Here is a 27,496-nt window from a genome sequence, read left to right as displayed (position 1 = left end):
CCTATCGGCGACTCGTGCACTTCGAGCCTTCTTAGTGACGGCGCAAGTTGCTGACTGCTGACTGCGTTGGTGGTATAGTGGTGAGCATAGCTGCCTTCCAAGCAGTTGACACGGATTCGATTCCCGGCCAACGCATATCCTTTGGCTCGGGCTGACGTCGAAGCAGAACTCCCTCTGTGACCTGTGCCTCCACCCAAAACTTTTGGATGGAATAATTTCGGATGGACCCATCATTAGCTGAAGTCGCATAACACTTGCAACACTACCGGTAGCAGGGGTCATTGTTTGGACTCTTTTTTTTTTTTTTTTTTTTTTTAATGCGCTTTAAACAAAAAGTATTGTGTCAATGCAACTGAACAACATTTATTAGGAACACAGTGCGTCAAAAAGCAAAATGACAGTTAAAGGCATTTCGTTATTGAACTCTTTGATGACATCATTCAGCTAAGTTCAGTTTAAATAGTATCTGTGCAATAATTTGCAATCAAGTCAACGATATCGCTGTACATGAAGTGTCCCCAGCTCCGCCTGCCAGAAGCGACAGAGGGAAGAAACCAAAACTCGATCGGTGAAAGGATGGAGAAAAAACCCGGTGAGAAACCAGGCTCAATCGGGGAGACAGTTCTCCCCTTGTCAGACGAAACAGGTAGATCAGCTCCAGGCTGCAGGAATGTCAGACTGTGCAGAAGAATCATCTGTTTCCTGTGGTCTTGTCCAGGTGGTCTTTACAGGGGATTTGTATCTGCGGCTCATCTAGTTGTCACGGTCTCCGCTGTGTTTCTGGGCCATAGAGGTCCTTTCTAGGTGTTGATCCACCATCTTCTCTGTATACGGACTGGATCCGGGTGACTGAAGCGGATACAGACTGGATCTGGTGGCTACGGTGACCTCGGAATAAGGGATTTCTTTAAAAGACTTTTTTTTTCATATAAGATTTTATCCAACTTTTCAGATAGAGGCATGAGAAAGAGATTGCCTTGATTGGGCTTTTGGTTATTATAGGCACTCTCTGCGTTTGACCACTTCGTGTTTATTTAGCCGGATGGGAAGGCAGCGCTTTCTTGTACGTGACGGGATGCAAATTCTTGAAGGCTCTCTTTAGTGACGGGTCCAAACAAAGATCTCATCTGCTCCTCTAGCCCTATCGGCGACTCGTGCACTTCGAGCCTTCTTAGTGACGGCGCAAGTTGCTGACTGCTGACTGCGTTGGTGGTATAGTGGTGAGCATAGCTGCCTTCCAAGCAGTTGACACGGATTCGATTCCCGGCCAACGCATATCCTTTGGCTCGGGCTGACGTCGAAGCAGAACTCCCTCTGTGACCTGTGCCTCCACCCAAAACTTTTGGATGGAATAATTTCGGATGGACCCATCATTAGCTGAAGTCGCATAACACTTGCAACACTACCGGTAGCAGGGGTCATTGTTTGGACTCTTTTTTTTTTTTTTTTTTTTTTTAATGCGCTTTAAACAAAAAGTATTGTGTCAATGCAACTGAACAACATTTATTAGGAACACAGTGCGTCAAAAAGCAAAATGACAGTTAAAGGCATTTCGTTATTGAACTCTTTGATGACATCATTCAGCTAAGTTCAGTTTAAATAGTATCTGTGCAATAATTTGCAATCAAGTCAACGATATCGCTGTACATGAAGTGTCCCCAGCTCCGCCTGCCAGAAGCGACAGAGGGAAGAAACCAAAACTCGATCGGTGAAAGGATGGAGAAAAAACCCGGTGAGAAACCAGGCTCAATCGGGGAGACAGTTCTCCCCTTGTCAGACGAAACAGGTAGATCAGCTCCAGGCTGCAGGAATGTCAGACTGTGCAGAAGAATCATCTGTTTCCTGTGGTCTTGTCCAGGTGGTCTTTACAGGGGATTTGTATCTGCGGCTCATCTAGTTGTCACGGTCTCCGCTGTGTTTCTGGGCCATAGAGGTCCTTTCTAGGTGTTGATCCACCATCTTCTCTGTATACGGACTGGATCCGGGTGACTGAAGCGGATACAGACTGGATCTGGTGGCTACGGTGACCTCGGAATAAGGGATTTCTTTAAAAGACTTTTTTTTTCATATAAGATTTTATCCAACTTTTCAGATAGAGGCATGAGAAAGAGATTGCCTTGATTGGGCTTTTGGTTATTATAGGCACTCTCTGCGTTTGACCACTTCGTGTTTATTTAGCCGGATGGGAAGGCAGCGCTTTCTTGTACGTGACGGGATGCAAATTCTTGAAGGCTCTCTTTAGTGACGGGTCCAAACAAAGATCTCATCTGCTCCTCTAGCCCTATCGGCGACTCGTGCACTTCGAGCCTTCTTAGTGACGGCGCAAGTTGCTGACTGCTGACTGCGTTGGTGGTATAGTGGTGAGCATAGCTGCCTTCCAAGCAGTTGACACGGATTCGATTCCCGGCCAACGCATATCCTTTGGCTCGGGCTGACGTCGAAGCAGAACTCCCTCTGTGACCTGTGCCTCCACCCAAAACTTTTGGATGGAATAATTTCGGATGGACCCATCATTAGCTGAAGTCGCATAACACTTGCAACACTACCGGTAGCAGGGGTCATTGTTTGGACTCTTTTTTTTTTTTTTTTTTTTTTTTTATTGCGCTTTAAACAAAAAGTATTGTGTCAATGCAACTGAACAACATTTATTAGGAACACAGTGCGTCAATAAAGCTACTGTCTTCCGCCTGCGTTGGTGGTATAGTGGTGAGCATAGCTGCCTTCCAAGCAGTTGACCCGGGTTCGATTCCCGGCCAACGCATGTCCTTTGGCTCGGGCTGACGTCGAAGCAGAACTCCTTCTGTGACCTGCGACTCCAACCAAACATTTTGGATGGATCATTCGGAAGACGAAAAGAACCAGCTCTCCCCGTCGTGGAATCGAACCCCGGTCTTCCGCGTGACAGGCGGAGATACTGTCCACTATACTAACGAGGAGCCGTGCATGCTGCCGTTTCTCCCCCAACTGACGGCACTGCACTGACATAACTAAACAATGCATGGCTTCTTCTGACGCAGACCCAGCCCTAGCACCGTAAAATTTCTGATGGACCCATCATTAGCTGAAGTCGCATAACACTTGGAACACTACCCGTAGCAGGGGTCATTGTTTGGACTCTTTTTTTTTTTTTTTTTTTTTTAAATTGCGCTTTAAACAGAAAGTATTGCGTCAATGCAACTGAACAACATTAATTAGGAACACAGTGCGTCAAAAAGCAAAATGACAGTTAAAGGCATTTCGTTATTGAACTCTTTGATGACATCATTCAGCTAAGTTCAGTTTAAATAGTATCTGTGCAATAATTTGCAATCAAGTCAACGATATCGCTGTACATGAAGTGTCCCCAGCTCCGCCTGCCAGAAGCGACAGAGGGAAGAAACCAAAACTCGATCGGTGAAAGGATGGAGAAAAAACCCGGTGAGAAACCAGGCTCAATCGGGGAGACAGTTCTCCCCTTGTCAGACGAAACAGGTAGATCAGCTCCAGGCTGCAGGAATGTCAGACTGTGCAGAAGAATCATCTGTTTCCTGTGGTCTTGTCCAGGTGGTCTTTACAGGGGATTTGTATCTGCGGCTCATCTAGTTGTCACGGTCTCCGCTGTGTTTCTGGGCCATAGAGGTCCTTTCTAGGTGTTGATCCACCATCTTCTCTGTATACGGACTGGATCCGGGTGACTGAAGCGGATACAGACTGGATCTGGTGGCTACGGTGACCTCGGAATAAGGGATTTCTTTAAAAGACTTTTTTTTTCATATAAGATTTTATCCAACTTTTCAGATAGAGGCATGAGAAAGAGATTGCCTTGATTGGGCTTTTGGTTATTATAGGCACTCTCTGCGTTTGACCACTTCGTGTTTATTTAGCCGGATGGGAAGGCAGCGCTTTCTTGTACGTGACGGGATGCAAATTCTTGAAGGCTCTCTTTAGTGACGGGTCCAAACAAAGATCTCATCTGCTCCTCTAGCCCTATCGGCGACTCGTGCACTTCGAGCCTTCTTAGTGACGGCGCAAGTTGCTGACTGCGTTGGTGGTATAGTGGTGAGCATAGCTGCCTTCCAAGCAGTTGGAGAAAGCAGTGCGCATGTCCTTTGGCTCGGGCTGACGTCGAAGCAGAACTCCCTCTGTGACCTGTGCCTCCACCCAAAACTTTTGGATGGAATAATTTCGGATGGACCCATCATTAGCTGAAGTCGCATAACACTTGGAACACTACCCGTAGCAGGGGTCATTGTTTGGACTCTTTTTTTTTTTTTTTTTTTTTTTAAATTGCGCTTTAAACAGAAAGTATTGCGTCAATGCAACTGAACAACATTAATTAGGAACACAGTGCGTCAAAAAGCAAAATGACAGTTAAAGGCATTTCGTTATTGAACTCTTTGATGACATCATTCAGCTAAGTTCAGTTTAAATAGTATCTGTGCAATAATTTGCAATCAAGTCAACGATATCGCTGTACATGAAGTGTCCCCAGCTCCGCCTGCCAGAAGCGACAGAGGGAAGAAACCAAAACTCGATCGGTGAAAGGATGGAGAAAAAACCCGGTGAGAAACCAGGCTCAATCGGGGAGACAGTTCTCCCCTTGTCAGACGAAACAGGTAGATCAGCTCCAGGCTGCAGGAATGTCAGACTGTGCAGAAGAATCATCTGTTTCCTGTGGTCTTGTCCAGGTGGTCTTTACAGGGGATTTGTATCTGCGGCTCATCTAGTTGTCACGGTCTCCGCTGTGTTTCTGGGCCATAGAGGTCCTTTCTAGGTGTTGATCCACCATCTTCTCTGTATACGGACTGGATCCGGGTGACTGAAGCGGATACAGACTGGATCTGGTGGCTACGGTGACCTCGGAATAAGGGATTTCTTTAAAAGACTTTTTTTTTCATATAAGATTTTATCCAACTTTTCAGATAGAGGCATGAGAAAGAGATTGCCTTGATTGGGCTTTTGGTTATTATAGGCACTCTCTGCGTTTGACCACTTCGTGTTTATTTAGCCGGATGGGAAGGCAGCGCTTTCTTGTACGTGACGGGATGCAAATTCTTGAAGGCTCTCTTTAGTGACGGGTCCAAACAAAGATCTCATCTGCTCCTCTAGCCCTATCGGCGACTCGTGCACTTCGAGCCTTCTTAGTGACGGCGCAAGTTGCTGACTGCTGACTGCGTTGGTGGTATAGTGGTGAGCATAGCTGCCTTCCAAGCAGTTGGAGAAAGCAGTGCGCATGTCCTTTGGCTCGGGCTGACGTCGAAGCAGAACTCCCTCTGTGACCTGTGCCTCCACCCAAAACTTTTGGATGGAATAATTTCGGATGGACCCATCATTAGCTGAAGTCGCATAACACTTGCAACACTACCCGTAGCAGGGGTCATTGTTTGGACTCTTTTTTTTTTTTTTTTTTTTTTTTATTGCGCTTTAAACAAAAAGTATTGTGTCAATGCAACTGAACAACATTTATTAGGAACACAGTGCGTCAAAAAGCAAAATGACAGTTAAAGGCATTTCGTTATTGAACTCTTTGATGACATCATTCAGCTAAGTTCAGTTTAAATAGTATCTGTGCAATAATTTGCAATCAAGTCAACGATATCGCTGTACATGAAGTGTCCCCAGCTCCGCCTGCCAGAAGCGACAGAGGGAAGAAACCAAAACTCGATCGGTGAAAGGATGGAGAAAAAACCCGGTGAGAAACCAGGCTCAATCGGGGAGACAGTTCTCCCCTTGTCAGACGAAACAGGTAGATCAGCTCCAGGCTGCAGGAATGTCAGACTGTGCAGAAGAATCATCTGTTTCCTGTGGTCTTGTCCAGGTGGTCTTTACAGGGGATTTGTATCTGCGGCTCATCTAGTTGTCACGGTCTCCGCTGTGTTTCTGGGCCATAGAGGTCCTTTCTAGGTGTTGATCCACCATCTTCTCTGTATACGGACTGGATCCGGGTGACTGAAGCGGATACAGACTGGATCTGGTGGCTACGGTGACCTCGGAATAAGGGATTTCTTTAAAAGACTTTTTTTTCATATAAGATTTTATCCAACTTTTCAGATAGAGGCATGAGAAAGAGATTGCCTTGATTGGGCTTTTGGTTATTATAGGCACTCTCTGCGTTTGACCACTTCGTGTTTATTTAGCCGGATGGGAAGGCAGCGCTTTCTTGTACGTGACGGGATGCAAATTCTTGAAGGCTCTCTTTAGTGACGGGTCCAAACAAAGATCTCATCTGCTCCTCTAGCCCTATCGGCGACTCGTGCACTTCGAGCCTTCTTAGTGACGGCGCAAGTTGCTGACTGCTGACTGCGTTGGTGGTATAGTGGTGAGCATAGCTGCCTTCCAAGCAGTTGACACGGATTCGATTCCCGGCCAACGCATATCCTTTGGCTCGGGCTGACGTCGAAGCAGAACTCCCTCTGTGACCTGTGCCTCCACCCAAAACTTTTGGATGGAATAATTTCGGATGGACCCATCATTAGCTGAAGTCGCATAACACTTGCAACACTACCGGTAGCAGGGGTCATTGTTTGGACTCTTTTTTTTTTTTTTTTTTTTTTTTATTGCGCTTTAAACAAAAAGTATTGTGTCAATGCAACTGAACAACATTTATTAGGAACACAGTGCGTCAATAAAGCTACTGTCTTCCGCCTGCGTTGGTGGTATAGTGGTGAGCATAGCTGCCTTCCAAGCAGTTGACACGGATTCGATTCCCGGCCAACGCATATCCTTTGGCTCGGGCTGACGTCGAAGCAGAACTCCTTCTGTGACCTGCGACTCCAACCAAACATTTTGGATGGATCATTCGGAAGACGAAAAGAACCAGCTCTCCCCGTCGGGGAATCGAACCCCGGTCTTCCGCGTGACAGGCGGAGATACTGTCCACTATACTAACGAGGAGCCGTGCATGCTGCCGTTTCTCCCCCAACTGACGGCACTGCACTGACATAACTAAACAATGCATGGCTTCTTCTGACGCAGACCCAGCCCTAGCACCGTAAAATTTCTGATGGACCCATCATTAGCTGAAGTCGCATAACACTTGGAACACTACCCGTAGCAGGGGTCATTGTTTGGACTCTTTTTTTTTGTTTTGTTTTTTTTTAAATTGCGCTTTAAACAGAAAGTATTGCGTCAATGCAACTGAACAACATTAATTAGGAACACAGTGCGTCAAAAAGCAAAATGACAGTTAAAGGCATTTCGTTATTGAACTCTTTGATGACATCATTCAGCTAAGTTCAGTTTAAATAGTATCTGTGCAATAATTTGCAATCAAGTCAACGATATCGCTGTACATGAAGTGTCCCCAGCTCCGCCTGCCAGAAGCGACAGAGGGAAGAAACCAAAACTCGATCGGTGAAAGGATGGAGAAAAAACCCGGTGAGAAACCAGGCTCAATCGGGGAGACAGTTCTCCCCTTGTCAGACGAAACAGGTAGATCAGCTCCAGGCTGCAGGAATGTCAGACTGTGCAGAAAAATCATCTGTTTCCTGTGGTCTTGTCCAGGTGGTCTTTACAGGGGATTTGTATCTGCGGCTCATCTAGTTGTCACGGTCTCCGCTGTGTTTCTGGGCCATAGAGGTCCTTTCTAGGTGTTGATCCACCATCTTCTCTGTATACGGACTGGATCCGGGTGACTGAAGCGGATACAGACTGGATCTGGTGGCTACGGTGACCTCGGAATAAGGGATTTCTTTAAAAGACTTTTTTTTTCATATAAGATTTTATCCAACTTTTCAGATAGAGGCATGAGAAAGAGATTGCCTTGATTGGGCTTTTGGTTATTATAGGCACTCTCTGCGTTTGACCACTTCGTGTTTATTTAGCCGGATGGGAAGGCAGCGCTTTCTTGTACGTGACGGGATGCAAATTCTTGAAGGCTCTCTTTAGTGACGGGTCCAAACAAAGATCTCATCTGCTCCTCTAGCCCTATCGGCGACTCGTGCACTTCGAGCCTTCTTAGTGACGGCGCAAGTTGCTGACTGCTGACTGCGTTGGTGGTATAGTGGTGAGCATAGCTGCCTTCCAAGCAGTTGACACGGATTCGATTCCCGGCCAACGCATATCCTTTGGCTCGGGCTGACGTCGAAGCAGAACTCCCTCTGTGACCTGTGCCTCCACCCAAAACTTTTGGATGGAATAATTTCGGATGGACCCATCATTAGCTGAAGTCGCATAACACTTGCAACACTACCGGTAGCAGGGGTCATTGTTTGGACTCTTTTTTTTGTTTTGTTTTTTTTTTTTTATTGCGCTTTAAACAAAAAGTATTGTGTCAATGCAACTGAACAACATTTATTAGCAACACAGTGCGTCAATAAAGCTACTGTCTTCCGCCTGCGTTGGTGGTATAGTGGTGAGCATAGCTGCCTTCCAAGCAGTTGACCCGGGTTCGATTCCCGGCCAACGCATGTCCTTTGGCTCGGGCTGACGTCGAAGCAGAACTCCTTCTGTGACCTGCGACTCCAACCAAATATTTTGGATGGATCATTCGGAAGACGAAAAGAACCAGCTCTCCCCGTCGGGGAATCGAACCCCGGTCTTCCGCGTGACAGGCGGAGATACTGTCCACTATACTAACGAGGAGCCGTGCATGCTGCCGTTTCTCCCCCAACTGACGGCACTGCACTGACATAACTAAACAATGCATGGCTTCTTCTGACGCAGACCCAGCCCTAGCACCGTAAAATTTCTGATGGACCCATCATTAGCTGAAGTCGCATAACACTTGGAACACTACCCGTAGCAGGGGTCATTGTTTGGACTCTTTTTTTTGTTTTGTTTTTTTTTAAATTGCGCTTTAAACAGAAAGTATTGCGTCAATGCAACTGAACAACATTAATTAGGAACACAGTTCGTCAAAAAGCAAAATGACAGTTAAAGGCATTTCGTTATTGAACTCTTTGATGACATCATTCATCTAAGTTCAGTTTAAATAGTATCTGTGCAATAATTTGCAATCAAGTCAACGATATCGCTGTACATGAAGTGTCCCCAGCTCCGCCTGCCAGAAGCGACAGAGGGAAGAAACCAAAACTCGATCTGTGAAAGGATGGAGAAAAAACCCGGTGAGAAACCAGGCTCAATCGGGGAGACAGTTCTCCCCTTGTCAGACGAAACAGGTAGATCAGCTCCAGGCTGCAGGAATGTCAGACTGTGCAGAAGAATCATCTGTTTCCTGTGGTCTTGTCCAGGTGGTCTTTACAGGGGATTTGTATCTGCGGCTCATCTAGTTGTCACGGTCTCCGCTGTGTTTCTGGGCCATAGAGGTCCTTTCTAGGTGTTGATCCACCATCTTCTCTGTATACGGACTGGATCCGGGTGACTGAAGCGGATACAGACTGGATCTGGTGGCTACGGTGACCTCGGAATAAGGGATTTCTTTAAAAGACTTTTTTTTTCATATAAGATTTTATCCAACTTTTCAGATAGAGGCATGAGAAAGAGATTGCCTTGATTGGGCTTTTGGTTATTATAGGCACTCTCTGCGTTTGACCACTTCGTGTTTATTTAGCCGGATGGGAAGGCAGCGCTTTCTTGTACGTGACGGGATGCAAATTCTTGAAGGCTCTCTTTAGTGACGGGTCCAAACAAAGATCTCATCTGCTCCTCTAGCCCTATCGGCGACTCGTGCACTTCGAGCCTTCTTAGTGACGGCGCAAGTTGCTGACTGCTGACTGCGTTGGTGGTATAGTGGTGAGCATAGCTGCCTTCCAAGCAGTTGACACGGATTCGATTCCCGGCCAACGCATATCCTTTGGCTCGGGCTGACGTCGAAGCAGAACTCCCTCTGTGACCTGTGCCTCCACCCAAAACTTTTGGATGGAATAATTTCGGATGGACCCATCATTAGCTGAAGTCGCATAACACTTGCAACACTACCGGTAGCAGGGGTCATTGTTTGGACTCTTTTTTTTTTTTTTTTTTTTTTTATTGCGCTTTAAACAAAAAGTATTGTGTCAATGCAACTGAACAACATTTATTAGGAACACAGTGCGTCAATAAAGCTACTGTCTTCCGCCTGCGTTGGTGGTATAGTGGTGAGCATAGCTGCCTTCCAAGCAGTTGACCCGGGTTCGATTCCCGGCCAACGCATGTCCTTTGGCTCGGGCTGACGTCGAAGCAGAACTCCTTCTGTGACCTGCGACTCCAACCAAACATTTTGGATGGATCATTCGGAAGACGAAAAGAACCAGCTCTCCCCGTCGGGGAATCGAACCCCGGTCTTCCGCGTGACAGGCGGAGATACTGTCCACTATACTAACGAGGAGCCGTGAATGCTGCCGTTTCTCCCCCAACTGACGGCACTGCACTGACATAACTAAACAATGCATGGCTTCTTCTGACGCAGACCCAGCCCTAGCACCGTAAAATTTCTGATGGACCCATCATTAGCTGAAGTCGCATAACACTTGGAACACTACCCGTAGCAGGGGTCATTGTTTGGACTCTTTTTTTTTTTTTTTTTTTTTTTTAAATTGCGCTTTAAACAGAAAGTATTGCGTCAATGCAACTGAACAACATTAATTAGGAACACAGTGCGTCAAAAAGCAAAATGACAGTTAAAGGCATTTCGTTATTGAACTCTTTGATGACATCATTCAGCTAAGTTCAGTTTAAATAGTATCTGTGCAATAATTTGCAATCAAGTCAACGATATCGCTGTACATGAAGTGTCCCCAGCTCCGCCTGCGAGAAGCGACAGAGGGAAGAAACCAAAACTCGATCGGTGAAAGGATGGAGAAAAAACCCGGTGAGAAACCAGGCTCAATCGGGGAGACAGTTCTCCCCTTGTCAGACGAAACAGGTAGATCAGCTCCAGGCTGCAGGAATGTCAGACTGTGCAGAAGAATCATCTGTTTCCTGTGGTCTTGTCCAGGTGGTCTTTACAGGGGATTTGTATCTGCGGCTCATCTAGTTGTCACGGTCTCCGCTGTGTTTCTGGGCCATAGAGGTCCTTTCTAGGTGTTGATCCACCATCTTCTCTGTATACGGACTGGATCCGGGTGACTGAAGCGGATACAGACTGGATCTGGTGGCTACGGTGACCTTGGAATAAGGGATTTCTTTAAAAGACTTTTTTTTTCATATAAGATTTTATCCAACTTTTCAGATAGAGGCATGAGAAAGAGATTGCCTTGATTGGGCTTTTGGTTATTATAGGCACTCTCTGCGTTTGACCACTTCGTGTTTATTTAGCCGGATGGGAAGGCAGCGCTTTCTTGTACGTGACGGGATGCAAATTCTTGAAGGCTCTCTTTAGTGACGGGTCCAAACAAAGATCTCATCTGCTCCTCTAGCCCTATCGGCGACTCGTGCACTTCGAGCCTTCTTAGTGACGGCGCAAGTTGCTGACTGCTGACTGCGTTGGTGGTATAGTGGTGAGCATAGCTGCCTTCCAAGCAGTTGGAGAAAGCAGTGCGCATGTCCTTTGGCTCGGGCTGACGTCGAAGCAGAACTCCCTCTGTGACCTGTGCCTCCACCCAAAACTTTTGGATGGAATAATTTCGGATGGACCCATCATTAGCTGAAGTCGCATAACACTTGGAACACTACCCGTAGCAGGGGTCATTGTTTGGACTCTTTTTTTTTGTTTTGTTTTTTTTTAAATTGCGCTTTAAACAGAAAGTATTGCGTCAATGCAACTGAACAACATTAATTAGGAACACAGTGCGTCAAAAAGCAAAATGACAGTTAAAGGCATTTCGTTATTGAACTCTTTGATGACATCATTCAGCTAAGTTCAGTTTAAATAGTATCTGTGCAATAATTTGCAATCAAGTCAACGATATCGCTGTACATGAAGTGTCCCCAGCTCCGCCTGCCAGAAGCGACAGAGGGAAGAAACCAAAACTCGATCGGTGAAAGGATGGAGAAAAAACCCGGTGAGAAACCAGGCTCAATCGGGGAGACAGTTCTCCCCTTGTCAGACGAAACAGGTAGATCAGCTCCAGGCTGCAGGAATGTCAGACTGTGCAGAAGAATCATCTGTTTCCTGTGGTCTTGTCCAGGTGGTCTTTACAGGGGATTTGTATCTGCGGCTCATCTAGTTGTCACGGTCTCCGCTGTGTTTCTGGGCCATAGAGGTCCTTTCTAGGTGTTGATCCACCATCTTCTCTGTATACGGACTGGATCCGGGTGACTGAAGCGGATACAGACTGGATCTGGTGGCTACGGTGACCTCGGAATAAGGGATTTCTTTAAAAGACTTTTTTTTTCATATAAGATTTTATCCAACTTTTCAGATAGAGGCATGAGAAAGAGATTGCCTTGATTGGGCTTTTGGTTATTATAGGCACTCTCTGCGTTTGACCACTTCGTGTTTATTTAGCCGGATGGGAAGGCAGCGCTTTCTTGTACGTGACGGGATGCAAATTCTTGAAGGCTCTCTTTAGTGACGGGTCCAAACAAAGATCTCATCTGCTCCTCTAGCCCTATCGGCGACTCGTGCACTTCGAGCCTTCTTAGTGACGGCGCAAGTTGCTGACTGCTGACTGCGTTGGTGGTATAGTGGTGAGCATAGCTTCCTTCCAAGCAGTTGACACGGATTCGATTCCTGGCCAACGCATATCCTTTGGCTCGGGCTGACGTCGAAGCAGAACTCCCTCTGTGACCTGTGCCTCCACCCAAAACTTTTGGATGGAATAATTTCGGATGGACCCATCATTAGCTGAAGTCGCATAACACTTGCAACACTACCGGTAGCAGGGGTCATTGTTTGGACTCTTTTTTTTTTTTTTTTTATTGCGCTTTAAACAAAAAGTATTGTGTCAATGCAACTGAACAACATTTATTAGGAACACAGTGCGTCAATAAAGCTACTGTCTTCCGCCTGCGTTGGTGGTATAGTGGTGAGCATAGCTGCCTTCCAAGCAGTTGACCCGGGTTCGATTCCCGGCCAACGCATGTCCTTTGGCTCGGGCTGACGTCGAAGCAGAACTCCTTCTGTGACCTACGACTCCAACCAAACATTTTGGATGGATCATTCGGAAGACGAAAAGAACCAGCTCTCCCCGTCGGGGAATCGAACCCCGGTCTTCCGCGTGACAGGCGGAGATACTGTCCACTATACTAACGAGGAGCCGTGCATGCTGCCGTTTCTCCCCCAACTGACGGCACTGCACTGACATAACTAAACAATGCATGGCTTCTTCTGACGCAGACCCAGCCCTAGCACCGTAAAATTTCTGATGGACCCATCATTAGCTGAAGTCGCATAACACTTGGAACACTACCCGTAGCAGGGGTCATTGTTTGGACTCTTTTTTTTTGTTTTGTTTTTTTTTAAATTGCGCTTTAAACAGAAAGTATTGCGTCAATGCAACTGAACAACATTAATTAGGAACACAGTGCGTCAAAAAGCAAAATGACAGTTAAAGGCATTTCGTTATTGAACTCTTTGATGACATCATTCAGCTAAGTTCAGTTTAAATAGTATCTGTGCAATAATTTGCAATCAAGTCAACGATATCGCTGTACATGAAGTGTCCCCAGCTCCGCCTGCCAGAAGCGACAGAGGGAAGAAACCAAAACTCGATCGGTGAAAGGATGGAGAAAAAACCCGGTGAGAAACCAGGCTCAATCGGGGAGACAGTTCTCCCCTTGTCAGACGAAACAGGTAGATCAGCTCCAGGCTGCAGGAATGTCAGACTGTGCAGAAGAATCATCTGTTTCCTGTGGTCTTGTCCAGGTGGTCTTTACAGGGGATTTGTATCTGCGGCTCATCTAGTTGTCACGGTCTCCGCTGTGTTTCTGGGCCATAGAGGTCCTTTCTAGGTGTTGATCCACCATCTTCTCTGTATACGGACTGGATCCGGGTGACTGAAGCGGATACAGACTGGATCTGGTGGCTACGGTGACCTCGGAATAAGGGATTTCTTTAAAAGACTTTTTTTTTCATATAAGATTTTATCCAACTTTTCAGATAGAGGCATGAGAAAGAGATTGCCTTGATTGGGCTTTTGGTTATTATAGGCACTCTCTGCGTTTGACCACTTCGTGTTTATTTAGCCGGATGGGAAGGCAGCGCTTTCTTGTACGTGACGGGATGCAAATTCTTGAAGGCTCTCTTTAGTGACGGGTCCAAACAAAGATCTCATCTGCTCCTCTAGCCCTATCGGCGACTCGTGCACTTCGAGCCTTCTTAGTGACGGCGCAAGTTGCTGACTGCTGACTGCGTTGGTGGTATAGTGGTGAGCATAGCTGCCTTCCAAGCAGTTGACACGGATTCGATTCCCGGCCAACGCATATCCTTTGGCTCGGGCTGACGTCGAAGCAGAACTCCCTCTGTGACCTGTGCCTCCACCCAAAACTTTTGGATGGAATAATTTCGGATGGACCCATCATTAGCTGAAGTCGCATAACACTTGCAACACTACCGGTAGCAGGGGTCATTGTTTGGACTCTTTTTTTTTTTTTTTGTTTTTTTTTTATTGCGCTTTAAACAAAAAGTATTGTGTCAATGCAACTGAACAACATTTATTAGGAACACAGTGCGTCAAAAAGCAAAATGACAGTTAAAGGCATTTCGTTATTGAACTCTTTGATGACATCATTCAGCTAAGTTCAGTTTAAATAGTATCTGTGCAATAATTTGCAATCAAGTCAACGATATCGCTGTACATGAAGTGTCCCCAGCTCCGCCTGCCAGAAGCGACAGAGGGAAGAAACCAAAACTCGATCGGTGAAAGGATGGAGAAAAAACCCGGTGAGAAACCAGGCTCAATCGGGGAGACAGTTCTCCCCTTGTCAGACGAAACAGGTAGATCAGCTCCAGGCTGCAGGAATGTCAGACTGTGCAGAAGAATCATCTGTTTCCTGTGGTCTTGTCCAGGTGGTCTTTACAGGGGATTTGTATCTGCGGCTCATCTAGTTGTCACGGTCTCCGCTGTGTTTCTGGGCCATAGAGGTCCTTTCTAGGTGTTGATCCACCATCTTCTCTGTATACGGACTGGATCCGGGTGACTGAAGCGGATACAGACTGGATCTGGTGGCTACGGTGACCTCGGAATAAGGGATTTCTTTAAAAGACTTTTTTTTTCATATAAGATTTTATCCAACTTTTCAGATAGAGGCATGAGAAAGAGATTGCCTTGATTGGGCTTTTGGTTATTATAGGCACTCTCTGCGTTTGACCACTTCGTGTTTATTTAGCCGGATGGGAAGGCAGCGCTTTCTTGTACGTGACGGGATGCAAATTCTTGAAGGCTCTCTTTAGTGACGGGTCCAAACAAAGATCTCATCTGCTCCTCTAGCCCTATCGGCGACTCGTGCACTTCGAGCCTTCTTAGTGACGGCGCAAGTTGCTGACTGCTGACTGCGTTGGTGGTATAGTGGTGAGCATAGCTTCCTTCCAAGCAGTTGACACGGATTCGATTCCTGGCCAACGCATATCCTTTGGCTCGGGCTGACGTCGAAGCAGAACTCCCTCTGTGACCTGTGCCTCCACCCAAAACTTTTGGATGGAATAATTTCGGATGGACCCATCATTAGCTGAAGTCGCATAACACTTGCAACACTACCGGTAGCAGGGGTCATTGTTTGGACTCTTTTTTTTTTTTTTTTATTGCGCTTTAAACAAAAAGTATTGTGTCAATGCAACTGAACAACATTTATTAGGAACACAGTGCGTCAATAAAGCTACTGTCTTCCGCCTGCGTTGGTGGTATAGTGGTGAGCATAGCTGCCTTCCAAGCAGTTGACCCGGGTTCGATTCCCGGCCAACGCATGTCCTTTGGCTCGGGCTGACGTCGAAGCAGAACTCCTTCTGTGACCTAGGACTCCAACCAAACATTTTGGATGGATCATTCGGAAGACGAAAAGAACCAGCTCTCCCCGTCGGGGAATCGAACCCCGGTCTTCCGCGTGACAGGCGGAGATACTGTCCACTATACTAACGAGGAGCCGTGCATGCTGCCGTTTCTCCCCCAACTGACGGCACTGCACTGACATAACTAAACAATGCATGGCTTCTTCTGACGCAGACCCAGCCCTAGCACCGTAAAATTTCTGATGGACCCATCATTAGCTGAAGTCGCATAACACTTGGAACACTACCCGTAGCAGGGGTCATTGTTTGGACTCTTTTTTTTTGTTTTGTTTTTTTTTAAATTGCGCTTTAAACAGAAAGTATTGCGTCAATGCAACTGAACAACATTAATTAGGAACACAGTGCGTCAAAAAGCAAAATGACAGTTAAAGGCATTTCGTTATTGAACTCTTTGATGACATCATTCAGCTAAGTTCAGTTTAAATAGTATCTGTGCAATAATTTGCAATCAAGTCAACGATATCGCTGTACATGAAGTGTCCCCAGCTCCGCCTGCCAGAAGCGACAGAGGGAAGAAACCAAAACTCGATCGGTGAAAGGATGGAGAAAAAACCCGGTGAGAAACCAGGCTCAATCGGGGAGACAGTTCTCCCCTTGTCAGACGAAACAGGTAGATCAGCTCCAGGCTGCAGGAATGTCAGACTGTGCAGAAGAATCATCTGTTTCCTGTGGTCTTGTCCAGGTGGTCTTTACAGGGGATTTGTATCTGCGGCTCATCTAGTTGTCACGGTCTCCGCTGTGTTTCTGGGCCATAGAGGTCCTTTCTAGGTGTTGATCCACCATCTTCTCTGTATACGGACTGGATCCGGGTGACTGAAGCGGATACAGACTGGATCTGGTGGCTACGGTGACCTCGGAATAAGGGATTTCTTTAAAAGACTTTTTTTTTCATATAAGATTTTATCCAACTTTTCAGATAGAGGCATGAGAAAGAGATTGCCTTGATTGGGCTTTTGGTTATTATAGGCACTCTCTGCGTTTGACCACTTCGTGTTTATTTAGCCGGATGGGAAGGCAGCGCTTTCTTGTACGTGACGGGATGCAAATTCTTGAAGGCTCTCTTTAGTGACGGGTCCAAACAAAGATCTCATCTGCTCCTCTAGCCCTATCGGCGACTCGTGCACTTCGAGCCTTCTTAGTGACGGCGCAAGTTGCTGACTGCTGACTGCGTTGGTGGTATAGTGGTGAGCATAGCTGCCTTCCAAGCAGTTGACACGGATTCGATTCCCGGCCAACGCATATCCTTTGGCTCGGGCTGACGTCGAAGCAGAACTCCCTCTGTGACCTGTGCCTCCACCCAAAACTTTTGGATGGAATAATTTCGGATGGACCCATCATTAGCTGAAGTCGCATAACACTTGCAACACTACCGGTAGCAGGGGTCATTGTTTGGACTCTTTTTTTTTTTTTTTGTTTTTTTTTTATTGCGCTTTAAACAAAAAGTATTGTGTCAATGCAACTGAACAACATTTATTAGGAACACAGTGCGTCAATAAAGCTACTGTCTTCCGCCTGCGTTGGTGGTATAGTGGTGAGCATAGCTGCCTTCCAAGCAGTTGACCCGGGTTCGATTCCCGGCCAACGCATGTCCTTTGGCTCGGGCTGACGTCGAAGCAGAACTCCTTCTGTGACCTGCGACTCCAACCAAACATTTTGGATGGATCATTCGGAAGACGAAAAGAACCAGCTCTCCCCGTCGGGGAATCGAACCCCGGTCTTCCGCGTGACAGGCGGAGATACTGTCCACTATACTAACGAGGAGCCGTGCATGCTGCCGTTTCTCCCCCAACTGACGGCACTGCACTGACATAACTAAACAATGCATGGCTTCTTCTGACGCAGACCCAGCCCTAGCACCGTAAAATTTCTGATGGACCCATCATTAGCTGAAGTCGCATAACACTTGGAACACTACCCGTAGCAGGGGTCATTGTTTGGACTCTTTTTTTTTGTTTTGTTTTTTTTTAAATTGCGCTTTAAACAGAAAGTATTGCATCAATGCAACTGAACAACATTAATTAGGAACACAGTGCGTCAAAAAGCAAAATGACAGTTAAAGGCATTTCGTTATTGAACTCTTTGATGACATCATTCAGCTAAGTTCAGTTTAAATAGTATCTGTGCAATAATTTGCAATCAAGTCAACGATATCGCTGTACATGAAGTGTCCCCAGCTCCGCCTGCCAGAAGCGACAGAGGGAAGAAACCAAAACTCGATCGGTGAAAGGATGGAGAAAAAACCCGGTGAGAAACCAGGCTCAATCGGGGAGACAGTTCTCCCCTTGTCAGACGAAACAGGTAGATCAGCTCCAGGCTGCAGGAATGTCAGACTGTGCAGAAGAATCATCTGTTTCCTGTGGTCTTGTCCAGGTGGTCTTTACAGGGGATTTGTATCTGCGGCTCATCTAGTTGTCACGGTCTCCGCTTTGTTTCTGGGCCATAGAGGTCCTTTCTAGGTGTTGATCCACCATCTTCTCTGTATACGGACTGGATCCGGGTGACTGAAGCGGATACAGACTGGATCTGGTGGCTACGGTGACCTCGGAATAAGGGATTTCTTTAAAAGACTTTTTTTTTCATATAAGATTTTATCCAACTTTTCAGATAGAGGCATGAGAAAGAGATTGCCTTGATTGGGCTTTTGGTTATTATAGGCACTCTCTGCGTTTGACCACTTCGTGTTTATTTAGCCGGATGGGAAGGCAGCGCTTTCTTGTACGTGACGGGATGCAAATTCTTGAAGGCTCTCTTTAGTGACGGGTCCAAACAAAGATCTCATCTGCTCCTCTAGCCCTATCGGCGACTCGTGCACTTCGAGCCTTCTTAGTGACGGCGCAAGTTGCTGACTGCTGACTGCGTTGGTGGTATAGTGGTGAGCATAGCTTCCTTCCAAGCAGTTGACACGGATTCGATTCCTGGCCAACGCATATCCTTTGGCTCGGGCTGACGTCGAAGCAGAACTCCCTCTGTGACCTGTGCCTCCACCCAAAACTTTTGGATGGAATAATTTCGGATGGACCCATCATTAGCTGAAGTCGCATAACACTTGCAACACTACCGGTAGCAGGGGTCATTGTTTGGACTCTTTTTTTTTTTTTTTTATTGCGCTTTAAACAAAAAGTATTGTGTCAATGCAACTGAACAACATTTATTAGGAACACAGTGCGTCAATAAAGCTACTGTCTTCCGCCTGCGTTGGTGGTATAGTGGTGAGCATAGCTGCCTTCCAAGCAGTTGACCCGGGTTCGATTCCCGGCCAACGCATGTCCTTTGGCTCGGGCTGACGTCGAAGCAGAACTCCTTCTGTGACCTGCGACTCCAACCAAACATTTTGGATGGATCATTCGGAAGACGAAAAGAACCAGCTCTCCCCGTCGGGGAATCGAACCCCGGTCTTCCGCGTGACAGGCGGAGATACTGTCCACTATACTAACGAGGAGCCGTGCATGCTGCCGTTTCTCCCCCAACTGACGGCACTGCACTGACATAACTAAACAATGCATGGCTTCTTCTGACGCAGACCCAGCCCTAGCACCGTAAAATTTCTGATGGACCCATCATTAGCTGAAGTCGCATAACACTTGGAACACTACCCGTAGCAGGGGTCATTGTTTGGACTCTTTTTTTTTGTTTTGTTTTTTTTTAAATTGCGCTTTAAACAGAAAGTATTGCGTCAATGCAACTGAACAACATTAATTAGGAACACAGTGCGACAAAAAGCAAAATGACAGTTAAAGGCATTTCGTTATTGAACTCTTTGATGACATCATTCAGCTAAGTTCAGTTTAAATAGTATCTGTGCAATAATTTGCAATCAAGTCAACGATATCGCTGTACATGAAGTGTCCCCAGCTCCGCCTGCCAGAAGCGACAGAGGGAAGAAACCAAAACTCGATCGGTGAAAGGATGGAGAAAAAACCCGGTGAGAAACCAGGCTCAATCGGGGAGACAGTTCTCCCCTTGTCAGACGAAACAGGTAGATCAGCTCCAGGCTGCAGGAATGTCAGACTGTGCAGAAGAATCATCTGTTTCCTGTGGTCTTGTCCAGGTGGTCTTTACAGGGGATTTGTATCTGCGGCTCATCTAGTTGTCACGGTCTCCGCTCTGTTTCTGGGCCATAGAGGTCCTTTCTAGGTGTTGATCCACCATCTTCTCTGTATACGGACTGGATCCGGGTGACTGAAGCGGATACAGACTGGATCTGGTGGCTACGGTGACCTCGGAATAAGGGATTTCTTTAAAAGACTTTTTTTTTCATATAAGATTTTATCCAACTTTTCAGATAGAGGCATGAGAAAGAGATTGCCTTGATTGGGCTTTTGGTTATTATAGGCACTCTCTGCGTTTGACCACTTCGTGTTTATTTAGCCGGATGGGAAGGCAGCGCTTTCTTGTACGTGACGGGATGCAAATTCTTGAAGGCTCTCTTTAGTGACGGGTCCAAACAAAGATCTCATCTGCTCCTCTAGCCCTATCGGCGACTCGTGCACTTCGAGCCTTCTTAGTGACGGCGCAAGTTGCTGACTGCTGACTGCGTTGGTGGTATAGTGGTGAGCATAGCTGCCTTCCAAGCAGTTGACACGGATTCGATTCCCGGCCAACGCATATCCTTTGGCTCGGGCTGACGTCGAAGCAGAACTCCCTCTGTGACCTGTGCCTCCACCCAAAACTTTTGGATGGAATAATTTCGGATGGACCCATCATTAGCTGAAGTCGCATAACACTTGCAACACTACCGGTAGCAGGGGTCATTGTTTGGACTCTTTTTTTTTTTTTTTTTTTTTTTTTATTGCGCTTTAAACAAAAAGTATTGTGTCAATGCAACTGAACAACATTTATTAGGAACACAGTGCGTCAATAAAGCTACTGTCTTCCGCCTGCGTTGGTGGTATAGTGGTGAGCATAGCTGCCTTCCAAGCAGTTGACCCGGGTTCGATTCCCGGCCAACGCATGTCCTTTGGCTCGGGCTGACGTCGAAGCAGAACTCCTTCTGTGACCTGCGACTCCAACCAAACATTTTGGATGGATCATTCGGAAGACGAAAAGAACCAGCTCTCCCCGTCGGGGAATCGAACCCCGGTCTTCCGCGTGACAGGCGGAGATACTGTCCACTATACTAACGAGGAGCCGTGCATGCTGCCGTTTCTCCCCCAACTGACGGCACTGCACTGACATAACTAAACAATGCATGGCTTCTTCTGACGCAGACCCAGCCCTAGCACCGTAAAATTTCTGATGGACCCATCATTAGCTGAAGTCGCATAACACTTGGAACACTACCCGTAGCAGGGGTCATTGTTTGGACTCTTTTTTTTTGTTTTGTTTTTTTTTAAATTGCGCTTTAAACAGAAAGTATTGCGTCAATGCAACTGAACAACATTAATTAGGAACACAGTGCGTCAAAAAGCAAAATGACAGTTAAAGGCATTTCGTTATTGAACTCTTTGATGACATCATTCAGCTAAGTTCAGTTTAAATAGTATCTGTGCAATAATTTGCAATCAAGTCAACGATATCGCTGTACATGAAGTGTCCCCAGCTCCGCCTGCCAGAAGCGACAGAGGGAAGAAACCAAAACTCGATCGGTGAAAGGATGGAGAAAAAACCCGGTGAGAAACCAGGCTCAATCGGGGAGACAGTTCTCCCCTTGTCAGACGAAACAGGTAGATCAGCTCCAGGCTGCAGGAATGTCAGACTGTGCAGAAGAATCATCTGTTTCCTGTGGTCTTGTCCAGGTGGTCTTTACAGGGGATTTGTATCTGCGGCTCATCTAGTTGTCACGGTCTCCGCTGTGTTTCTGGGCCATAGAGGTCCTTTCTAGGTGTTGATCCACCATCTTCTCTGTATACGGACTGGATCCGGGTGACTGAAGCGGATACAGACTGGATCTGGTGGCTACGGTGACCTCGGAATAAGGGATTTCTTTAAAAGACTTTTTTTTTCATATAAGATTTTATCCAACTTTTCAGATAGAGGCATGAGAAAGAGATTGCCTTGATTGGGCTTTTGGTTATTATAGGCACTCTCTGCGTTTGACCACTTCGTGTTTATTTAGCCGGATGGGAAGGCAGCGCTTTCTTGTACGTGACGGGATGCAAATTCTTGAAGGCTCTCTTTAGTGACGGGTCCAAACAAAGATCTCATCTGCTCCTCTAGCCCTATCGGCGACTCGTGCACTTCGAGCCTTCTTAGTGACGGCGCAAGTTGCTGACTGCTGACTGCGTTGGTGGTATAGTGGTGAGCATAGCTGCCTTCCAAGCAGTTGACACGGATTCGATTCCCGGCCAACGCATATCCTTTGGCTCGGGCTGACGTCGAAGCAGAACTCCCTCTGTGACCTGTGCCTCCACCCAAAACTTTTGGATGGAATAATTTCGGATGGACCCATCATTAGCTGAAGTCGCATAACACTTGCAACACTACCGGTAGCAGGGGTCATTGTTTGGACTCTTTTTTTTTTTTTTTTTTTTTTTTATTGCGCTTTAAACAAAAAGTATTGTGTCAATGCAACTGAACAACATTTATTAGGAACACAGTGCGTCAATAAAGCTACTGTCTTCCGCCTGCGTTGGTGGTATAGTGGTGAACATAGCTGCCTTCCAAGCAGTTGACCCGGGTTCGATTCCCGGCCAACGCATGTCCTTTGGCTCGGGCTGACGTCGAAGCAGAACTCCTTCTGTGACCTGCGACTCCAACCAAACATTTTGGATGGATCATTCGGAAGACGAAAAGAACCAGCTCTCCCCGTCGGGGAATCGAACCCCGGTCTTCCGCGTGACAGGCGGAGATACTGTCCACTATACTAACGAGGAGCCGTGCATGCTGCCGTTTCTCCCCCAACTGACGGCACTGCACTGACATAACTAAACAATGCATGGCTTCTTCTGACGCAGACCCAGCCCTAGCACCGTAAAATTTCTGATGGACCCATCATTAGCTGAAGTCGCATAACACTTGGAACACTACCCGTAGCAGGGGTCATTGTTTGGACTCTTTTTTTTTTTGTTGTTTTTTTTTAAATTGCGCTTTAAACAGAAAGTATTGCGTCAATGCAACTGAACAACATTAATTAGGAACACAGTGCGTCAAAAAGCAAAATGACAGTTAAAGGCATTTCGTTATTGAACTCTTTGATGACATCATTCAGCTAAGTTCAGTTTAAATAGTATCTGTGCAATAATTTGCAATCAAGTCAACGATATCGCTGTACATGAAGTGTCCCCAGCTCCGCCTGCCAGAAGCGACAGAGGGAAGAAACCAAAACTCGATCGGTGAAAGGATGGAGAAAAAACCCGGTGAGAAACCAGGCTCAATCGGGGAGACAGTTCTCCCCTTGTCAGACGAAACAGGTAGATCAGCTCCAGGCTGCAGGAATGTCAGACTGTGCAGAAGAATCATCTGTTTCCTGTGGTCTTGTCCAGGTGGTCTTTACAGGGGATTTGTATCTGCGGCTCATCTAGTTGTCACGGTCTCCGCTGTGTTTCTGGGCCATAGAGGTCCTTTCTAGGTGTTGATCCACCATCTTCTCTGTATACGGACTGGATCCGGGTGACTGAAGCGGATACAGACTGGATCTGGTGGCTACGGTGACCTCGGAATAAGGGATTTCTTTAAAAGACTTTTTTTTCATATAAGATTTTATCCAACTTTTCAGATAGAGGCATGAGAAAGAGATTGCCTTGATTGGGCTTTTGGTTATTATAGGCACTCTCTGCGTTTGACCACTTCGTGTTTATTTAGCCGGATGGGAAGGCAGCGCTTTCTTGTACGTGACGGGATGCAAATTCTTGAAGGCTCTCTTTAGTGACGGGTCCAAACAAAGATCTCATCTGCTCCTCTAGCCCTATCGGCGACTCGTGCACTTCGAGCCTTCTTAGTGACGGCGCAAGTTGCTGACTGCTGACTGCGTTGGTGGTATAGTGGTGAGCATAGCTTCCTTCCAAGCAGTTGACACGGATTCGATTCCTGGCCAACGCATATCCTTTGGCTCGGGCTGACGTCGAAGCAGAACTCCCTCTGTGACCTGTGCCTCCACCCAAAACTTTTGGATGGAATAATTTCGGATGGACCCATCATTAGCTGAAGTCGCATAACACTTGCAACACTACCGGTAGCAGGGGTCATTGTTTGGACTCTTGTTTTTTTTTTTTTATTGCGCTTTAAACAAAAAGTATTGTGTCAATGCAACTGAACAACATTTATTAGGAACACAGTGCGTCAATAAAGCTACTGTCTTCCGCCTGCGTTGGTGGTATAGTGGTGAGCATAGCTGCCTTCCAAGCAGTTGACCCGGGTTCGATTCCCGGCCAACGCATGTCCTTTGGCTCGGGCTGACGTCGAAGCAGAACTCCTTCTGTGACCTGCGACTCCAACCAAACATTTTGGATGGATCATTCGGAAGACGAAAAGAACCAGCTCTCCCCGTCGGGGAATCGAACCCCGGTCTTCCGCGTGACAGGCGGAGATACTGTCCACTATACTAACGAGGAGCCGTGCATGCTGCCGTTTCTCCCCCAACTGACGGCACTGCACTGACATAACTAAACAATGCATGGCTTCTTCTGACGCAGACCCAGCCCTAGCACCGTAAAATTTCTGATGGACCCATCATTAGCTGAAGTCGCATAACACTTGGAACACTACCCGTAGCAGGGGTCATTGTTTGGACTCTTTTTTTTTGTTTTGTTTTTTTTTAAATTGCGCTTTAAACAGAAAGTATTGCGTCAATGCAACTGAACAACATTAATTAGGAACACAGTGCGTCAAAAAGCAAAATGACAGTTAAAGGCATTTCGTTATTGAACTCTTTGATGACATCATTCAGCTAAGTTCAGTTTAAATAGTATCTGTGCAATAATTTGCAATCAAGTCAACGATATCGCTGTACATGAAGTGTCCCCAGCTCCGCCTGCCAGAAGCGACAGAGGGAAGAAACCAAAACTCGATCGGTGAAAGGATGGAGAAAAAACCCGGTGAGAAACCAGGCTCAATCGGGGAGACAGTTCTCCCCTTGTCAGACGAAACAGGTAGATCAGCTCCAGGCTGCAGGAATGTCAGACTGTGCAGAAGAATCATCTGTTTCCTGTGGTCTTGTCCAGGTGGTCTTTACAGGGGATTTGTATCTGCGGCTCATCTAGTTGTCACGGTCTCCGCTGTGTTTCTGGGCCATAGAGGTCCTTTCTAGGTGTTGATCCACCATCTTCTCTGTATACGGACTGGATCCGGGTGACTGAAGCGGATACAGACTGGATCTGGTGGCTACGGTGACCTCGGAATAAGGGATTTCTTTAAAAGACTTTTTTTTTCATATAAGATTTTATCCAACTTTTCAGATAGAGGCATGAGAAAGAGATTGCCTTGATTGGGCTTTTGGTTATTATAGGCACTCTCTGCGTTTGACCACTTCGTGTTTATTTAGCCGGATGGGAAGGCAGCGCTTTCTTGTACGTGACGGGATGCAAATTCTTGAAGGCTCTCTTTAGTGACGGGTCCAAACAAAGATCTCATCTGCTCCTCTAGCCCTATCGGCGACTCGTGCACTTCGAGCCTTCTTAGTGACGGCGCAAGTTGCTGACTGCTGACTGCGTTGGTGGTATAGTGGTGAGCATAGCTTCCTTCCAAGCAGTTGACACGGATTCGATTCCTGGCCAACGCATATCCTTTGGCTCGGGCTGACGTCGAAGCAGAACTCCCTCTGTGACCTGTGCCTCCACCCAAAACTTTTGGATGGAATAATTTCGGATGGACCCATCATTAGCTGAAGTCGCATAACACTTGCAACACTACCGGTAGCAGGGGTCATTGTTTGGACTCTTTTTTTTTTTTTTTTATTGCGCTTTAAACAAAAAGTATTGTGTCAATGCAACTGAACAACATTTATTAGGAACACAGTGCGTCAATAAAGCTACTGTCTTCCGCCTGCGTTGGTGGTATAGTGGTGAGCATAGCTGCCTTCCAAGCAGTTGACCCGGGTTCGATTCCCGGCCAACGCATGTCCTTTGGCTCGGGCTGACGTCGAAGCAGAACTCCTTCTGTGACCTGCGACTCCAACCAAACATTTTGGATGGATCATTCGGAAGACGAAAAGAACCAGCTCTCCCCGTCGGGGAATCGAACCCCGGTCTTCCGCGTGACAGGCGGAGATACTGTCCACTATACTAACGAGGAGCCGTGCATGCTGCCGTTTCTCCCCCAACTGACGGCACTGCACTGACATAACTAAACAATGCATGGCTTCTTCTGACGCAGACCCAGCCCTAGCACCGTAAAATTTCTGATGGACCCATCATTAGCTGAAGTCGCATAACACTTGGAACACTACCCGTAGCAGGGGTCATTGTTTGGACTCTTTTTTTTTGTTTTGTTTTTTTTTAAATTGCGCTTTAAACAGAAAGTATTGCGTCAATGCAACTGAACAACATTAATTAGGAACACAGTGCGTCAAAAAGCAAAATGACAGTTAAAGGCATTTCGTTATTGAACTCTTTGATGACATCATTCAGCTAAGTTCAGTTTAAATAGTATCTGTGCAATAATTTGCAATCAAGTCAACGATATCGCTGTACATGAAGTGTCCCCAGCTCCGCCTGCCAGAAGCGACAGAGGGAAGAAACCAAAACTCGATCGGTGAAAGGATGGAGAAAAAACCCGGTGAGAAACCAGGCTCAATCGGGGAGACAGTTCTCCCCTTGTCAGACGAAACAGGTAGATCAGCTCCAGGCTGCAGGAATGTCAGACTGTGCAGAAGAATCATCTGTTTCCTGTGGTCTTGTCCAGGTGGTCTTTACAGGGGATTTGTATCTGCGGCTCATCTAGTTGTCACGGTCTCCGCTGTGTTTCTGGGCCATAGAGGTCCTTTCTAGGTGTTGATCCACCATCTTCTCTGTATACGGACTGGATCCGGGTGACTGAAGCGGATACAGACTGGATCTGGTGGCTACGGTGACCTCGGAATAAGGGATTTCTTTAAAAGACTTTTTTTTTCATATAAGATTTTATCCAACTTTTCAGATAGAGGCATGAGAAAGAGATTGCCTTGATTGGGCTTTTGGTTATTATAGGCACTCTCTGCGTTTGACCACTTCGTGTTTATTTAGCCGGATGGGAAGGCAGCGCTTTCTTGTACGTGACGGGATGCAAATTCTTGAAGGCTCTCTTTAGTGACGGGTCCAAACAAAGATCTCATCTGCTCCTCTAGCCCTATCGGCGACTCGTGCACTTCGAGCCTTCTTAGTGACGGCGCAAGTTGCTGACTGCTGACTGCGTTGGTGGTATAGTGGTGAGCATAGCTTCCTTCCAAGCAGTTGACACGGATTCGATTCCTGGCCAACGCATATCCTTTGGCTCGGGCTGACGTCGAAGCAGAACTCCCTCTGTGACCTGTGCCTCCACCCAAAACTTTTGGATGGAATAATTTCGGATGGACCCATCATTAGCTGAAGTCGCATAACACTTGCAACACTACCGGTAGCAGGGGTCATTGTTTGGACTCTTTTTTTTTTTTTTTTATTGCGCTTTAAACAAAAAGTATTGTGTCAATGCAACTGAACAACATTTATTAGGAACACAGTGCGTCAATAAAGCTACTGTCTTCCGCCTGCGTTGGTGGTATAGTGGTGAGCATAGCTGCCTTCCAAGCAGTTGACCCGGGTTCGATTCCCGGCCAACGCATGTCCTTTGGCTCGGGCTGAC

The 27,496-nt window shown here is 46.6% G+C and overlaps 11 non-coding genes across 11 annotated transcripts; all 11 read left to right on the top strand.

Moving 5' to 3' along the window:
- The first annotated feature begins 2,689 nt into the window (after positions 1 to 2,689).
- Positions 2,690 to 2,761, top strand: trnag-ucc (transfer RNA glycine (anticodon UCC)). Its single transcript has one exon. It is a non-coding gene; the product is annotated as a tRNA-Gly (tRNA).
- Positions 2,762 to 8,315: 5,554 nt separating this feature from the next.
- trnag-ucc (transfer RNA glycine (anticodon UCC)) lies at positions 8,316 to 8,387 on the top strand. The gene has a single exon. It is a non-coding gene; the product is annotated as a tRNA-Gly (tRNA).
- A 1,612-nt stretch (positions 8,388 to 9,999) lies between these two features.
- Positions 10,000 to 10,071, top strand: trnag-ucc (transfer RNA glycine (anticodon UCC)). The gene has a single exon. It is a non-coding gene; the product is annotated as a tRNA-Gly (tRNA).
- Positions 10,072 to 12,810: 2,739 nt separating this feature from the next.
- trnag-ucc (transfer RNA glycine (anticodon UCC)) lies at positions 12,811 to 12,882 on the top strand. The gene has a single exon. It is a non-coding gene; the product is annotated as a tRNA-Gly (tRNA).
- Positions 12,883 to 15,631: 2,749 nt separating this feature from the next.
- On the top strand, positions 15,632 to 15,703 carry trnag-ucc (transfer RNA glycine (anticodon UCC)). Its single transcript has one exon. It is a non-coding gene; the product is annotated as a tRNA-Gly (tRNA).
- A 1,616-nt stretch (positions 15,704 to 17,319) lies between these two features.
- trnag-ucc (transfer RNA glycine (anticodon UCC)) lies at positions 17,320 to 17,391 on the top strand. Its single transcript has one exon. It is a non-coding gene; the product is annotated as a tRNA-Gly (tRNA).
- Positions 17,392 to 18,997: 1,606 nt separating this feature from the next.
- trnag-ucc (transfer RNA glycine (anticodon UCC)) lies at positions 18,998 to 19,069 on the top strand. Its single transcript has one exon. It is a non-coding gene; the product is annotated as a tRNA-Gly (tRNA).
- Positions 19,070 to 20,684: 1,615 nt separating this feature from the next.
- trnag-ucc (transfer RNA glycine (anticodon UCC)) lies at positions 20,685 to 20,756 on the top strand. Its single transcript has one exon. It is a non-coding gene; the product is annotated as a tRNA-Gly (tRNA).
- Positions 20,757 to 24,047: 3,291 nt separating this feature from the next.
- Positions 24,048 to 24,119, top strand: trnag-ucc (transfer RNA glycine (anticodon UCC)). The gene has a single exon. It is a non-coding gene; the product is annotated as a tRNA-Gly (tRNA).
- A 1,606-nt stretch (positions 24,120 to 25,725) lies between these two features.
- On the top strand, positions 25,726 to 25,797 carry trnag-ucc (transfer RNA glycine (anticodon UCC)). Its single transcript has one exon. It is a non-coding gene; the product is annotated as a tRNA-Gly (tRNA).
- Positions 25,798 to 27,403: 1,606 nt separating this feature from the next.
- trnag-ucc (transfer RNA glycine (anticodon UCC)) lies at positions 27,404 to 27,475 on the top strand. The gene has a single exon. It is a non-coding gene; the product is annotated as a tRNA-Gly (tRNA).
- The last annotated feature ends 21 nt before the right edge of the window (positions 27,476 to 27,496 follow it).

The sequence above is a fragment of the Carassius gibelio genome, chromosome B19, assembly GCF_023724105.1.
Source record: "Carassius gibelio isolate Cgi1373 ecotype wild population from Czech Republic chromosome B19, carGib1.2-hapl.c, whole genome shotgun sequence".
NCBI classification, from domain to species: Eukaryota; Metazoa; Chordata; class Actinopteri; order Cypriniformes; family Cyprinidae; genus Carassius; species Carassius gibelio.
Note: the sequence above shows the minus strand (reverse complement) of the source record. Positions and strands in the feature narration are given on the sequence as shown.